Here is a 17,367-nt window from a genome sequence, read left to right on the forward strand (position 1 = left end):
CCATGACAACACTCATCTGACCTTCTGAGGTCAGATCCGCTCCTCTAATCCATAGATCTGAGTTCCCTATGACCAATAACCACATAAAGGTCGAATCTTGGTACACATGCAAGGCTCTTTATGCTTATTTTGGTGAAATCCTTAATATCATGACAACCCTAGCTCATAACTCCAAGGAAAAGGCATAAAGCAGAATGGAAGGGACTATCTAGACCTCTTAAGGTCCAGATCTAGGAATCATTTCACCATGGGACCTCTCATACTCTAGATTCAAGCTAAAAAAAGCTGGAAGAAACCCTAGATTCATGAAATCTACTAAACAACGAAGATGGACATGAATCCTTACCTCTCACAGCAGCTCTGAACGAAATGATGGGAGATTTGAGTCCCACAAGACAGCCCAACTCGAAATCCTTCCTTCCCTTTGCTAAGACACTCCAAAGGATGATGAATTAGCCATCCTCTTGCGCTACAAGCTTCCTCTCTGATCTCCATGTTTTCTCAGGGTGTAGTGGCCGCAAATGAAGGCCATAAGGACCTTTAAATAGGTCCCAAACCCGAGAAATTAGGGTTTCTCTGCCCAGCACCTACTCGGCGAGTCCCTCCTCTGACTCGCCGAGTCCACTCATTAAACCCGCGTGAGAAACCCAACTCGACTCGACGAGTTGGATCCTCAACTCGCCGAGTCTCTCCTTTAATCAAAAGATTAAACTACACAATAATAACCCTAAAATCTGGATGTTACAAGGAGGCTATGAGAGTTTGTAGTTTTAACAAGTTAGGTCCCTTAATTGAGAAATGTGGCAGCTGAGTACGCGGGACGTACGCGTGTGTACGCTTAGCGTACTTATGTGCGTCATTTTGAAGCGAAGCCACCTAGTACACTGGGTGTACCAGAGGGTACGCTAGGCGTACTAGGCACATGGTGGAAACCCTAAATGAGGGATGTGTCCCTATTTAAAGAACATGATGACCTCATTTCTGACCACCATTTCCAGCCTTCAACCCTCACAAAACCCTAATATCCGCTCCTCTAGCTTGAGTGTCCATTTATGAACTTCTAAGTGTTCTTTTGGTACCCTTGGAGTGAAGAAGGAACATGGAAGAGAATGAAGTTGGAGTCCAGGCTTTGGATCTGAGCTTTTTTGTGGTTGGAACATCATTTGAATGTATAAAGCTCAAAGCTTTATCATCCTTTTGATTTGAGCATATTATGGTCCATTGTAGGGTTTTTTATCCCAAATTTCGAGGCTTTATGAGTTATTGAACTCTAGAGCCTAATATCTGTCCTTTTAAGTGTTTCTAGTGGAGAGGATTCATAAAAATGAGGCCTTGACTGAGATCAGTCAAGTGTTGGGGGCTCGGGCCCGACTGAAATCGGTTTATGAGCGTGAGCTCATGGCCATTGTGTTGGCTATTCAAAAGTGGAAGCCATATTTATCGGGTCGTAAATTCACTGTTCGAACCGATCAGCGTAGTCTGAAATTTTTACTCGAACAACGTGGCGTTACGGAAGACCACCAAAAGTGGTTATCGAAAATTATGGGGTTTAATTTTTATATTATTTATAAGCCGGGCAGCGAGAATCTGGTAGCAGATGCGCTGTCACGTATCGAACCGAAGGTGGGATTGATCGCGATTACGACATGTGGCGTGGATTGGGGAGAGCTGTGGTCAGATTTGGACGCTGATTTGGAGATGGCGGCAATTAAAAAACGTGTTCGGGATGGGTTGGCTCCAGTGGGGTATTCAATTAGGGGTTGTGTTTGACAGTCGGCTGGTCGTTCCGAAGGGGTCGCGTTGGGTGTCGTTTCTTTGCAAGGAATTCCATGAAGGTGCTCTCAGGGGTCATTCCGGGGTACAAAAGACTTACCAACGGCTTGCAAGAGAGGTCTATTAGGTTGGAATGAAGGGCGATGTGGCTAGGTGGGTGGTGGAGTGTGAAACATGCCAAAGGCATAAGTATTCGACCATGTCACCTAGTGGGTTGCTTCAGCCACTTGAATTACCATCGACGGTTTGGTCGGAGCTCACGATGGACTTTATTGATGGTTTCCCAAGATTGGAGGGTAATACCGTCATTTTCGTGGTGGTGGATCGCTCGAGTAAGTATGCCCGTTTTCTGCCTCTCAAACACCCGTACACGGCCAACACGGTAGCGAATGTGTTTCTACGGGAGATTGTTCGTCTTCACGGGGTGCCGGAGTCCATTGTGTCGGACCAGGATAAGGTGTTTCTTAGCAAGTTTTGGAAGGAGCTTTTCCGGATGATGGGTACTAAGTTGCGGAGTACGGCTTACCACCCGCAAACTGATGGGCAAACCGAAGTGGTGAACCGGTGTTTGGAGACTTACCTCCGGTGTTTTACGGCTGAGACACCGTCTCGTTGGGTTTCTTGGCTACCGTGGGCGGAATATTGGTATAACACTTCCTTCCACACCTCCGCGAAAATGACGCCTTTCCGGGTCTTATATGGGCGGGACTCGCCTCACTTGGTTTATTATGGTAAGGTGAAGACGGTGGTGGGTACAGTGGAGCAATACTTGGAAGAAAGGGATCGCATGTTGCAGGAGCTGAAAAGACACTTGCTCAAAGCCCAACAACAAATGAAAAAGCATGCGGATGGGCATTGACGGAACAAGAACTTTGTTGTGGGAGATCGTGTGTACTTAAAATTACGACCCTACCGGCAGCGAACTGTGGCTAGACGGGTAAATGAGAAGCTGGCACCTCGATACTTTGGTCCTTTCGAAGTCTTGGAAAAAATTGGACTCGTGGCATACCGGTTGTTGCTGCCCGATACAGCTCGAATCCACAATGTTTTTCATGTGTCTCAGCTTAAACGTGCTATCGGTAACCGGGTGGCTACTCCCAACTTACCGGCTACTTTGACAGAAGAAATGGAGGTTTTGTTGCAGTCGGAGGCGGTGGAGGGTGTTCGCGAGGGGGCAGGGATAAGGAAGTTCTAATTCGTTGGCAAGGTTTGCCAGAGTATGAAGCAACATGGGAGGAGTTTGTTGTTTTGAATGGGCAGTTCCCCAACTTCAACCTTGAGGACAAGGTTCAAAATTAGGCGGGGAGTGATGATACGCCTAGAAGTTCAAGTAGGTGGGGCCAGGTGTATCAGAGGAGAAAAATAAAATTATTTTTATTCCAGTTTGGTATTTTTGGTATTTATTTGTTACTTGGGAGATAAGATATTATCTTTCCTATTATCTTTTCTATTTTTTAGGATCTGGGTTTGCAAAACATTATAAGTATGATTGCTTCTAGTTTTAAAGCATCGATGAATAAGAATTGAACCTTAGGGTTTTTTTTTTTTTTTGGAGTTTTTCATGTTCTCGAATTCAGGACCTATCAAAATATATATTATAAAAAAAAATTGTATAGTGATAATCATTTCCAAGGCTAGTGTGGTGAACATGTAGTGGGGTGATGTGGCGCATACGTGACATCACTTTTCTAGTAAATACATTGTGACCATACCCCATGGCCTGATATCATGAATGCGGTCTGTGGTATCTTTATCTGGTCTACTGCCTCTACACCCAATGGTTCTACTTCAGCTCAGTCGCCATCTTCAAGAAAACAACTGATGTATATACTTTAAAGTGTGACTTTTATGTACTTTATTGACCGTTCATCCTTTGACCATCTGGAATCCATTAATCTAATCCAATCATACCAATGTTTTTGAATCATGTACGAAGAATCCTGAACATCTTCTAAACATATATATGACTTCAGATCAATTATTCAGTAACCAAACACATGAACACCATAAATAAAAGGAAAACAAGAGGAACTCCAGACATACCTCATTCACAATTGACATATGAACATGTTTAATCGAGCCAAGGCCTGAATTAACCATGGTTTTTACAAGAAACATGTAATCTTCTATACACAGATTCTGGTTGCGTGCAACAATCTTCGCACACTGTTCGGTGTCCCCCTCGGCCAAATACCAACACTATTAATTAGGGATAAGTTGGTGTTGTCTGATTTTGCCCTAGAAAATGAAATTAACGGCAAGGTCTAAGTGAATCGAGGAAAAAGGAGGAGTGTAATGTAGGCGGTAGCCATGGACGTTAAAGAGAAACCGGAATCGACTTGGTAGAGAGAATCCACAGGTAGGGAATGGAAGGAAGTTGAGGTTTATTGACCGTCTCCAAAAGACGGAGGTAGAATAGACGAGAGAAATAGAAGGCGGTGATGATGAACGGTGAAAGAAACGTGGAAGAATAAGAAGCCAGTGGAGCAAGAAAGAAACAAGTAGCAATTGAGAAGCTGTGGCGGTGGATAGGAACACTAATGTTATTATTGGCTAAAATGGCGAAGAGACATCTTATTAGGTAACAAAGACGATAAAAAAAATTGAAGTGGTCAAATAGAAATCAACTCCTGTTCCTACTTCTCAATTAGTATATATATAAATTGATGTATCATTTATGACAATAATTTATATTTCCATGAAACGAGTGCTCATTTATAATATTTTTATAGACCTTGAGATATCTTTTAATGTTTTTACTTTGCTTGCATAGTGTATACTTATTGTAGAGTGGTGCTTCCAAGTTCCAATACAAAGTTAGTAAATGCATCTTGTTGTTTGTTTTGGTCGTTGATCATTATGTGTTTACGATCTCTTTGTGGTGGTTAACCAAAGAAGTTGACACCCAATGACGAATTAATACTAAACTTTTTGACAATGTGACTAATAGGGAGCAATGACCATCTCTTTTCCAGTTAACATATAAACACTTTTTACAAACTGATTGCATTCTTTTGTTAAACCTTTCATTGCTTCCTCTTTGATCCAAGAAAACTAAATTAAAAAAAGAAAAATAATGCAATAATACTACCCTATTTACACTTGTTTGAAGCTTAAGGCGTTCTTATCAATAATTGGCCAAATTTGTCATATTCTTCAAGATGGTAATTTTTTTTTGTTTTGATGATTTTGATTGGTATTGAAAACCAACAGTAAAGTGGTGAAAAACGTTTTGCATCTCATCAAGACAAAAAAAAAAGGTCAACTATTTGTAAAATCAGAATATAAGTCAAAGTAGAATTTTACTAGTTACATGACAAAAAAAAGGGGCAAACATGATATTTGCATTTTCATATCAGATACTTGAGAGTTGAGAGTTGACACATGCTGTTAGAGTCATGCTATATATTAAAGAATGAATCAAGAATTAACTATAATACTTGTTTAATCCTAATCAACCAATAAGAACAAAGTAAAAAGTAAAAAGGCATGGATTCATTTCAGTCTGTTATGTTAAAACATAACTTAGCCTCATCCCATGGACCATTAATCTCAAACTTATACTCTTGAATCCTAATCAACCAATAAGGACACACCAAATTCACAAAACTCAACACTCCCAACAACAACACAAACATCAGTTTATGCAAACAATAAACACAGCTCAAAGTCATCACCATCAACACCAATGAGAAGAACAGGTGCAACCTTACTGAGTATTTCTTAAGGCAATAAGTCACCAAAGGTGCAAAAAGAAAAACCTGCAATGAAAACAAAATGACAGCAAACACAAGAACCCTTGAAGGAAGCCTAGAAGCAATCAAAAGTGAAGCCACAATGGAAGCATTAAGTGAAATATTACTGGTTAAAGTCGGTTTAATTTCTAAAGCTCCAGGAGCTTTAATGGTGGATCCAGAATAGTTATGGAGGAAAAGATGGAGGATTATGAGTGATGTGGTTAATGCCCATATGGAATCTGAACTTATTGACCTGGTCAACGTGTGGTATATTGGGGATAAGACATAAAGACTGGTTGTGAAAAAGGAGATTTTGATTAAGTAGTTGATGAGGAGAGTGAATGAAAGCATTTTGGCTGTTAAGAGGAGGATAAAGAAGCCGGATGCAAGAAGGGCGACATCAAGAATTAATAAAAAGTTGTGAGAGATGGTGGAATTGAGAGTGTGGGTCCAGACCAAAACCACAAGTGCTACAATGCAAAGGTATTGAGATATGGAAATGGAATCTAGCATCACCTTAAGCATGTCTCTTTTGACAACATTTGCATTCATCACCATTTCTTGAAGGAAAGTGTTGTCTGTGTGATTGTCATCAAAACCAGGCTGCATACCTCCATAAGCAACTTTTCTCCATCTTCTTTGTGTCGAGGAGGGGATTTGACTGATACGATTCTCCATTGCCCCAAACTAGAAAAGCAATCAACATTAGATTTCATATCAAGCAACAACAAGAATACCCAAATCCCATAATATGGGATAAGGGGAGGTTAGATTTATTAATGAATTCTCAATTGTGGATGTCAATAGATCCAAAAATTGACGTATAATCTGAACAATTTTGTTCAGGCATTTTATCAAATAGCTAATGTGCATGTCAAAATGTTACATTGCAATAATCAAACTAAAACATAAACTCATACAGATCTTCAAAGAAATATGAGAACAAGCTAATTGATGGAGCACTAATAATATGTTAATATCGAGCATACTACATGATAAAAATCGGAGTCAAATACTGTGTAAAACATAAATTATCATTGCACATACGAAATCAATTACCTGTCCACAGCAACAGACCGAATAAAATCAATTTCTTTTCTATGTTTTCGGTTATTGACAAGCTGCTGAAGGATTTGAAACTCCAATTTGGATTGAGATTGTTCCCATTAAGGGTTTTAGGGCATTATGCAACGCCCGTTCCCACCAATTCGTGATCTAACCGAAGACATGGTCGATCGAAGCCTATTCAGCAGAATTTTGGGGGAAATACCTTATTGAAATTGGTGGTAAATTGAGCTAGTAATCTTCGCTTTTTCCCCTGATCTTCTTCTGAATTTTCGATAACGATATCATGAAATCTATGCATATGTTCGAAATCTGAGGATTCAACGAGAAATTAATATTATGATCTGTTTAAGCTCTCGAAGCTTAACCAAGCGCCTTTAAAGCGATTAGCACAGAGTCCACATGAGACAGATTGCAGGGGCGGAACACGAGCATCATAATTAAGGGGCCAAGAAATTATCATTTTTTGTGCATTTACAATCTATTAAAATAATAAAAATAAATAAAAATTAAGTTTGTATATCTTATAAGTTTTAATTTTGAGGGTACACAAAACTTTTAATGTTTTTTAAGTTGAATGAAAGTTTATTAGCAATAAATAGTTTTTGGCCTAAAGTTTAACAAAAAAAAAAAAATCATTTGAAATTAAAATCAAGACAAACTAATAATCTTAGACATTCATAGGGAACCAATTATATAAGTTATTTGAATTACTTATACGACGTTTTTTTTTTGAAAGGCAATATTTTATAACCTTCTTTATTTAAATAATATCTTGATGCATTGTTTCATGTATGAGCTTTATATCTAATCTGTTTTAAATAAATAAATAACAATGTTATATACTTATAATAACAATGAGATAAAATTGGATTCATATTTATAATAAATACTACGATACAATATTATTATTCCATATATCTAATTAAAATGTGTTTGATAATATTTCAAATTTCCTTTTCTATTGTTATAAGGATCAAATTTGTAAAAACCTTGGTTTTCATCTCTATATTAAATAAAATGATATATTAAGAGTATGAAAAAGCTGGGGGGCCATGGCCCCCCTAAGCCTCTATAGCCTTCCGCCCATGGACAGATGACGTAGGTAAGCGTAGCGTTAAGGTGGTAGTGGTCGTTAGTTCGTTATTTACCACCGATTGGTTTTCTCCCTATTGTGTTGTCTTTCTAGTGGTTTTAAGAGGTTTGGTTTGGGTTAATCTGCGTATTTCGTTTCTAAGAGCTTTTTCCGATGATCCTTAAGATATATTTTTTGTTACGCCTTTACTTTACTTCAAAGGGATAATGATCAATAAGGGTAATATATTTTTTGAAATATATACATTTAATTCTTATTTTTTTTGTAAAATAAATCCTTATACTTTATTAATATGTACACATTAGGTCCTTAGCACCGGATTCTATAGGTTTTGCTGACGTGGAAGGGTTTATTTTACAAAAAACAAAGAATAATGACTAAATGTGTACATTTCAAAAAGTATCTTACCCTATCAAGTCATTTTCCCTTTCTTTTATTTTGTTGAAATGAAATACCCAAGTGGCATCCACATATTCACAACGAGATTTTTCCAACTTTTATTCATCATGAAAAAGAGGGAGAACCCCAATCTTCGGCGACTCCTTTGTGTGTTCCTACACATCACTGGTAGCAAGGAGGAATGATGGAAAAAACAACAAGGTCGAAGGGGGAGGCAGAAGGAAGTAGAGACGGTAGTTGGCGGTGAGGAGCTGCTCTGGTAGCCCCCTCTTCGGTTCTTTCTTCTTTTTCTGGCAACATATCTCAAAGATGGAGGCAAAGAGAGACAGATCGGAGAAACACAACAGGTAAATGGTGTTTAGTTGTTGCTGTTTCACCAAAAGGAAGAGAGACGAGAAAGAGAAGGGTTGCCGCCCTTTTCTTGTTGTTGGAGGATCACCCACCTCCGGTGACTAAGCTAATTAATTGCTATTTAGTGCCACTTGTGCTTCCACATCAGCAAAACCTGTAGAATCCGATGAAAATGGTCTAATGTGTACATATTAATAAAGTATAAAGGGTTTATTTTACAAAAAAAAAAATAATAAGGACTAAATGTGTATAATTCAAAAAGTATCTCACCCTATCAAGTCATTTTCCCTAAAAGAAAATTCGTATATGACCGGTATACCGGGTACAGCCGGTCACAATGATTGCATTGTTACAAAAAATAAAGTATAAGAGTTTATTTTACAAAAAAAAAAAATTAAGGACTAAATGTATACATTTCAAAAAGTATATTACCCTATCAAGTCATTATCCCTACTTTTTACCATACCTAAAAAAATAAATTACCCTTATTTATTTCTTTTTTAACTTGTTTGTTATTTATTTATTAAAAATGTTTATTAATAAGACGGGACCACTTGTGTAATTTACTGTTAAATGTATTGCCTGTAATTATCCTTCCATTCATCTGATTTATCTCTTGCTAGATTAAACTACCACCCTTATGCCACCAGAAGTCACAACCACCTCTGGACCAGACTAATTACCACCATTTCTCCCACCGAAAAAAAAATCTAAAAACCCAGATGAACCTCGATACCTCAAATTGTAGAATGAATCAAGTCACATTCCACCCATCCGACACCACCCCTGTTTCCGGATGAGTTATCCGATATAAGTCTCCGAGGCAAATCAGACCACTAATTATGGATCGAAGCTTGGGTAATGTGGAGTTGTGGAACGATAGGGAGAATATCAGAATTAAGAGAGTGGTTTAGAGGTTAAATGAATTTTGGAATGGTCCGACGAGGCTAAACACACAGTGACTAGTACTCCGTTAAATTTAGATCTCACGATTTTCCCAAAACCTGATGTTCAAAAACCAATTTCAAAAGACCATATCTGCGAAACTCTTCTTTGTGAGAAATCGATAGTAAAAAACACCTTTAATGATTTTCAGAACCCCTTATATTTGAAACCCGATGAAACAACGCCTTTCATGATTTTTAGAAACCCTTATCTGTGAGAAATCGATTATCAAACCTGCAATAAATGAAAGGGATCGTGTAATCATTTGTGGGCGCATCGGGTTCATCGGTGTTCCAGAACGTTCGTCGGTTCCCCACTGTGATGCTCCGATGAAACCATATACCAACACCAATTGTATATGAGATTCTCGTTGGCAAGAAGATCGTTCAATAATGTATGGAGTTCTCGAAGATGGACAGAAGGGGGATAAGAGTCGCCTACGAGGGTACAGTCGCCGGAGAAGGAGGATTCCGACGTCTCCTAGGTCTGGTGTCAAGGTGTCAAGTAGGGTGGAAAAAAAATAGAGAGGTCGAGATTTGGGAGACTGAAGCGACGATCGGAGGGTGAAGGTAAGGGGTGGGAGTGGGCGCCATCTTATTTAATAAATAATTTTTGATAAATAAATAACAAATAAAGAATAAAGAAATTAAAAAAAGAATAAAAAGGGAGTTGGCCACCTGCCGTGAAGTCACTTGTTTTCTCCTGAGAATATGCGGCATGCATCACCTCGCGTTGTACATTGTCTCGACTGCCACATGACTCCTGTCTCATATACTTTCACTGCAGATCCTCATAACCCAAACTTCTGTTCCACATCAGAGTGAGGATCCTCCCCCACACAATACCCAGTTCTCCTCCACTTAAGGTTTGAACCATCGTCCATTGATATGTCAAACAGATCCTCATAACCCAAACTTATGTACTGTACTATTTTTGCATTTTATAATTCTTGATTTGCAGTGAAAGGCAAAGTTATTAAATTCTTTTGGGAAATAATGATTATAAATAAAGGATTAGAGCTCAGGTCTGCACAACATATACATAAGTAGGGATCATTCATCCATGAAAGGATTTATTACTTGAAGATGGAGAATGGGAAGAGGTTTGATATTTACAACCAGATATTTACACTCTAATGAGTGACGATTATACAGGGGTATATGTGTGATTGTCAGTTACAAATAGCATCATGCTTTTATTTTTCTTTTATTTTTATCACATAATAGCATCATAATTTCATTTTATACCATAATGGCATCATACTTACATTTTCAACCAATAATAGCAACATAGTTTATGTTTTTATCAGATAATTCCATAAAAAAACCAATGTGAATCCAATGATAACATTTAAATATGAATTATGATGCCACGTTACACAAATTCACAAACAAAAGCAACAGCAGTAGCAGGGTACATACAGTAATTCTATAGGACAAAATTGATTTTGCAATCTAACTTAATAAAAACAGTACAACAGTAAGAAAAAGTTGAAAATGGAAAAAAAAATTGTCGGCGTTTTTAGCAGTGACACGGGTAAATGAGACATCATATTTGACTACAAAAACAGATTATAAACTTTATAACTATCACAGGGGTAAAAATTATACTTTATAATTGTTAAAAATCAAAAGTTTATAAAATACAATGCTATATTATGCATATTCTCTAACGTTGCATTGTTTATGTAGTGACAAAGAACATGGTTTAGCATGCAGAATTTAAGTTTGCACAATTGAACATAGTGATTTGGGTGTTTAAGAGATATATTGAATGTATATGGTGTTACACAAAAAGGATCTAGATCTAGACTACATAATTAACACACACTTACACACTCACTTTTACATCTCTCAAGCACACCTCTACAAGTGGACAAACCCACTATTTATAGAGGTGTTTACATGTCTCTCTCTCACTCTCTATCTCTCATGAGTCAAAAGGAAAATACTCCACATGCAAGTGGGTCTACACAAGTCAAACATTTACAAAGTCATGAATGAATAACTTTGCACCCCAACATTCTCCCCTTCAAAGTTAGGAATGAATGACCCACTTCAAATCTTCCAAAATCAAGCACTACGCGGTTCGAGCCTCAAAGGTGACACATGTCGAAACGAACTTCAATCTTCAATTCTTCCATGACTCTTCAATTTGGGCTCTAGGATGTGAGACCATACAAACCAAGCAGCAACGAATGATTAATTCCAAATAATCACCCAAAAGTTGCGCATAAAAACACACCCCAAAAATCTTCAATAATTCCAAACCCATTTCGAATACATCACTTCCGAACTTCCAATTACATCATCTCATAGGCTTCAAAACTTCAAGATCACTTCGGTCATCAAATCCGCGTAATATGAAAAATTCAAGTTCGAATTTCCATATAAAACTTCTCCCTCTTTTTATAATCGAAATTTGATTATAAAACCTCCAAGGAAAAAGAACGTGCTCTATTCGGAAATTTTCATGTCAAAACTCCCCCTTAACATGTGGCATAAACATTGTGCTTCAATCCGAAAAATCCAAAAAATATTGAATTTTTAGCTTCATTCACGGATCGCCTTTGACAAAATTTCTCAAAAATGGGTAGAAATTGTCAATTTCAAAATTCTGCAGTGACCTGGTGCGCCAAAAACAGCCAAATATGCGAAACACACCCCCATTTGCGAAACTGGGTAAAATGTGTAAATTCGCACAAACTACAGGGACCAGATTTGAAAATTCAGCAATTTCAGCATTTTATGACCCCATTTGCGAAGTTGGGTATAAACTGTCAAAAATGCGAAACTACTGGTACTCGTTTTGACAATTTCTGCATGTTCTTCAAACTTGCGAAGTTGGGTAACTTGTGTTATTTCTTGAAAAGAGCAGGGACCAAATGCGAAACTGTTAACTTTCTTCTTCATTGAACTGGTAATAACAGGGAATGCTTCGCATTTTCATTCCCACACCCTTCGCATCCCTTCGCATGTTCCACCCAATTAATCAAATGCGAACTCTCAATTGGAAAATGCGAACCCGATTCATCAGACAAGTGTGTAAATCAAAAATAATTTTGAATAATTGCTGAAACTCATCCAAATGCGAACTCATGTTTTTGTTCTGAAAACAGTTTGCATAATCATCCATGTTTTTGAATAATTTTGAAATTCCAAATGTGAACTCAACTTTGATCTCATATGCGAACCGTTCTTGACTCCAAAATTGATTTCCTTTGGACGCGAACGAACACACATACAACATACAGATCATCGACTCAACCCCTTAAATCAAAATTAACAGTTTGCTTTAACAAATCATCGACTCCAATCATGCGAAGTCTTCAATCGTTCATTCACAGCAAAACATAGTCGATCATTTTTCGTTCATTCTATCATCACCCATCGACTCCAAACACTCGAACAGTATGCCCCAATTCCAAAATCAAATTTTCGTTTTACACGCCTCGATCATTCCAACTCATTCAATCAAAAGATTTCCAATTCTTCGATCACGATCACAGACTGTGGAACAATTATCCAACCCTAAAATTGAAAATCAAATCTTCGAACATCGACTGATCAATTTGTAAATCAAAGACTTTCAATTCAAAATCACAAATCAACAGTTAAAGGTCGAATCCACCAAAAATCTCGATCAACTAGGAGCCTTTGCTTTTGACGATGATGAAAGAAAATTTGATCTTAGTTTCAGTTCGTCAATTAGACATCAAGAACAACATCTACCAAAATTTCCATCATAACTCCAAGATCAAATTTGCAGATCATCAATCGATACTACCAATCGATTTCACATCCTTATTACTCTTTGATTTTACTTCCAAAACTGATATCGATTTTGATTAAAAAAATTTCGTTTGACTTGCGAACGATCTTTCTAATCGATCCAAGCAAAGAAATCAAATACAAATCATAACTACAACTTAGAGTTTTGAAGATAATCAGACTCAAAATAACATGTGAATAGATTCATATTTGAGATACTATCGAGTTCAAACACTGATTACGGAAGAAGAAGAATGAATGAATAAAAGATCTAATAGAGTATGAGCTCATGAACAGTAACTAAAATCCATTTGAGTATCGATGAACAGTAACATATTAATTGTTTTTGGGCTTGAATTTGGGCTAAATGCATTGATCAGATGAACATTGGACTTTCAAATGATATAACAATTGATTTTCAAATTTTGTTTTGAGTTTGATCAATTAAAAAAAATTGGATCATAACAAATGGGTTTTTCAAAGAAAATTTGATCCAATGAGTCAAACGATCACAAATCAAAAACGCAACGCACGAATCAAATATTACGAGAGATCATAGAGAGAGACTCACCAAAATTGCTCAAAATTGTGACAAAAATTGCCAAACCGAGAATCGTTCTTCAAAAATCACCTTGATCTTGAAGACCCGCTCTGATACCAATTGTAGTGACAAAGAACATGGTTTAGCATGCAGAATTTAAGTTTGCACAATTGAACATGGTGATTTGGGTGTTTAAGAGATATATTGAATGTATATGGTGTTACACAAAAAGGATCTAGATCTAGACTACATAATTAACACACACTTACACACTCACTTTTACATCTCTCAAGCACACCTCTACAAGTGGACAAACCCACTATTTATAGAGGTGTTTACATGTCTCTCTCTCACTCTCTATCTCTCATGAGTCAAAAGGAAAATACTCCACATGCAAGTGGGTCTACACAAGTCAAACATTTACAAAGTCATGAATGAATAACTTTGCACCCCAACAGTTTAATTCCATTTATGTTTAAAAAATTCAGAAAAAAGAAAGATAAAATGCAGAAATATGACTTATTATAAGGTAGATTTTATGAGAGGGGTAAAATAGTCAAATTTGTTGCAATATGTGTATTTTATTACAACACATGCAAATATGAAAATAGTCGAATCATATTTTTTTTTTATTTTATTGAAAGAACTGGTAAAATCTTTGGATTTGGTAATTATTGTGATTGGACAAAATTGTAATTTGTTTAAATTAATCAGAAATTTGTTATCTGAAGTGTCTATGTGTGTATTTGTTTTATTATGAATAATGTCAATTCTGGATAAAGGTCATTTTGGTCCTTCTATTATGATTTTTTTTATAAACTAAGTCTGGTCTAGATAACTTGTAAAACATTTTCTGTTTCATTGGGGATCTTCATGAAAATAAATTTATGCGACAAATCAAGTTGCCTAAGTAGCATGACAATTATAATACAATCCAAGTAAAAATCAACTATTTTCGTATAAAATTAGCTGTCAAGCCGGTTATAACAGTCTTTGTTTATACACCTAATTAAGACATAATAAAAACAATGAGAATGGTGTTTTAGGAAACTGAAAAAATTCAGGGGCAAATCAGTAAGACATAGAAAAAGTGTATACATTCTTATGAAAAAATAGTTAAAAGTAAAAAATTTATAAAGTACAACGCATATAATGCAGAAAAAAATGTTAATACGGCAAAAATGTGGCTTATTATAAAAAAAATTATGTAGGGGCAAAATAGTCAAATCTGTTGTAATTTGACTTTTACAAACATGTCGGGAGCATATTTTGGGTTTAAGAGGTTGAAAATAAAATAAATGTGTTGGACTTATAATATGCTAGTCATAATTTAATAATACTCAAATCTGTCTTTATATTTTCATATTGAAGATGCTTCCTTTTCGCAACATCTCCCAGGCTATTGGAAACTATTTTTTAATTGATTAAGGATGTTCAGGAGTTTGATTCCAAGGTAAAAATCATTCATACTTTTCTATAATGTATAATTTTATATTATATAAAAATTATATTTCTAACTTTTTGATTACTTCTCATGTTTTATGTTGTTTCTCTTTTTAGGTTCAACTGTTAAACACAATCTTTGTGTTAATTGCCTATGTTTTTGATATCATCCCATATGCTCTTGATTTGGTTCAATTTTTTTCAGAAGATATTTATTCGAAATACTACATGATCAACTTATAAGTTTATTCTTATTTGTCTAACCGAAAAACTCTCCCTTTTTATGTCTTTGGGAGGAATCTTCTGCTGAAAGCCTTCTACAGATACAAATTCTAACCGAACTCAAGAACTTCATAGTTGCACTTGGGTATAAGTCCCATATATGCTATAATGTTCTACTCCCTGTTTTAGTATTATGGTGTTTGGTATTGATTTATGGAGGGGCTGTTTAGTACTTATAACTTGAAAGCAGGGATTATTTTTGCGAATTTGTGTAGGGGTTGTTTGGTATTTTTCTATTATAAATCAAGGTAAATAAATATCATATGTTCTGCATGTACCTTTCTTTCAAATATGATCATGTTTAACATGTATATGCATGGTAAATCATTAAACAAACAACTTTGAATCAATTAGCTATGCTCTGAAGCAAAAATTTACTGAATTATATCAAGTAGAAGAGTAATTTGAGAAAAAAAAAGGTACAGGGTCATACCTGGTTTAGGTAGACAGACTTAATCAAGAAGTTTTGATGAAATTGACAATTAGATAAGGGTATTCCGCCTCCTGGCACCTGTGGAAGATTAACTGAGAGTAGAGAAAATATTTAGCAACTCAAATCGGAGAGACGAAATAGCTTGGAATCGATTAGGTTAAATGAAATTTCAATTAGCTATTATCGCTTGCCTTGAATAGAAAAGGTACGAAGATAACTAAGTCTTGGAGCCTTCAATGGTGTGAATCGAAACTTTGGAAACGAGATGAACAGTACCAATGAATGGCACTGTGAGCCTGCTACCTTTAATGGCAGTGATTGCCTGATTCCCGACTTAGGGTTGAGAGGAGTATGACGTCGATTGAAAGATCAGATGTAATTGGGTATAGCGTGCTTTTCGTTGAAAAGTCAAATATTGGAAATTATATTGTATGATTTAGTTACAGGGAAATAAACAAAATTTAGCGGGAATTGAAATAAAAGGTTATTTATTGAGAGGGAAAATGAAATTAGATAAGATATGTAAATCAAATTTTTTGAAAATAAATGTACGAAAAATATATTTAAAGAAAATTTGAAGTTTATTTGATAATAATAATTAATATCTTGGATATTATATTTAAATTATATATAGAAGTGTTTTAATTAAATTTTGTTTATTTTATTTTATAATTTAGATTTCAAAATTATAAAACATGGACCTTTACCCTAAAAATTGCATTCATGTTTTAACAATACAACCTTTGTAATAAAAGTTGCAATTTTTAACAAAATTTGTAACCTTTTAGAAAAAAGTTACAGTGTTAAATATAATTTGCAACTTTTTTTAAAAACAGTTACAATTTTTAATATAACTTGCAACTTTTATAAAAAAAGGTTGCAATAAATCTTTTAATGCAACCTTTTTGTTGGACAAGATCTTATTTATAATCAAATGCAACTATTGTTAAAAGGTTGCATTAGACTCATTTTGTAGTAGTGTGAAATAAGCCAACGGCCTCCCGTCTTGCATGAGAACCGCCCCCAAAGCATACCCCGATGCGTCCGTTTCCAATACAAACTCCTTCGAAAAATCCGGAAGAGCTAAAACCGGTAGCTCAGTCATCGCTAGTTGCAATTTCTTAAACGCCTCGGTAGCCTCATCGTTCCACTTAAAGTTATCCTTCTTTAATTCTTCGGTTAAAGGCCACACAATCTTCTCATAATCCTTAGCAAACTTCCGGTAATATCCTGTTAAACCTAAAAACCCACGCAACGCCTTCAAGGTTTTGGGCAGTGACCATTTCAACATGGCAGAAACCTTGCTCGAATCAGCCGCAACCCCATCCTTTGATACAATATGACCGATGTACTCCACCTGTTTTTTTATTGAAATAACATTTTTTTCGGTTTGCATAAAGACGATTTTTTTGCAAAACTCGAAGTACCGTCGAAAGATGATCCCGATGTTCGTGCTCGGTTTTGCTGTACACTAGTATATCATCAAAAAAAACCAGCACGAATTTCCGTAAAAAAGGTCTAAATACCTTGTT

The 17,367-nt window shown here is 36.1% G+C and overlaps 1 long non-coding RNA gene and 1 pseudogene across 3 annotated transcripts; both read right to left on the bottom strand.

Moving 5' to 3' along the window:
• Positions 1–5,246: 5,246 nt before the first annotated feature.
• On the bottom strand, positions 5,247–7,006 carry LOC145086914 (phosphatidylinositol N-acetylglucosaminyltransferase subunit C pseudogene; annotated as a pseudogene). Its single transcript, XR_013700668.1, has 2 exons — positions 6,570–7,006; positions 5,247–6,197 (listed from the first exon to the last, which is right to left on the bottom strand). The product of XR_013700668.1 is annotated as a phosphatidylinositol N-acetylglucosaminyltransferase subunit C pseudogene (transcript).
• Positions 7,007–7,526: 520 nt separating this feature from the next.
• LOC145086915 (uncharacterized) lies at positions 7,527–16,238 on the bottom strand. 2 transcript variants are annotated; one of them, XR_013700669.1, is made up of 3 exons: positions 16,027–16,238; positions 15,836–15,913; positions 7,527–8,575 (listed from the first exon to the last, which is right to left on the bottom strand). It is a non-coding gene; the product is annotated as an uncharacterized LOC145086915 (long non-coding RNA). The 2 variants fall into 2 exon arrangements; XR_013700670.1 differs by having other exon boundaries at positions 15,836–15,927.
• Between the last annotated feature and the right edge of the window lie 1,129 nt (positions 16,239–17,367).

This window comes from Lactuca serriola, chromosome 2, assembly GCF_051521515.1.
Source record: "Lactuca serriola cultivar US96UC23 chromosome 2, Lser_US96UC23_V15, whole genome shotgun sequence".
Lineage (NCBI taxonomy): Eukaryota > Viridiplantae > Streptophyta > Magnoliopsida > Asterales > Asteraceae > Lactuca > Lactuca serriola.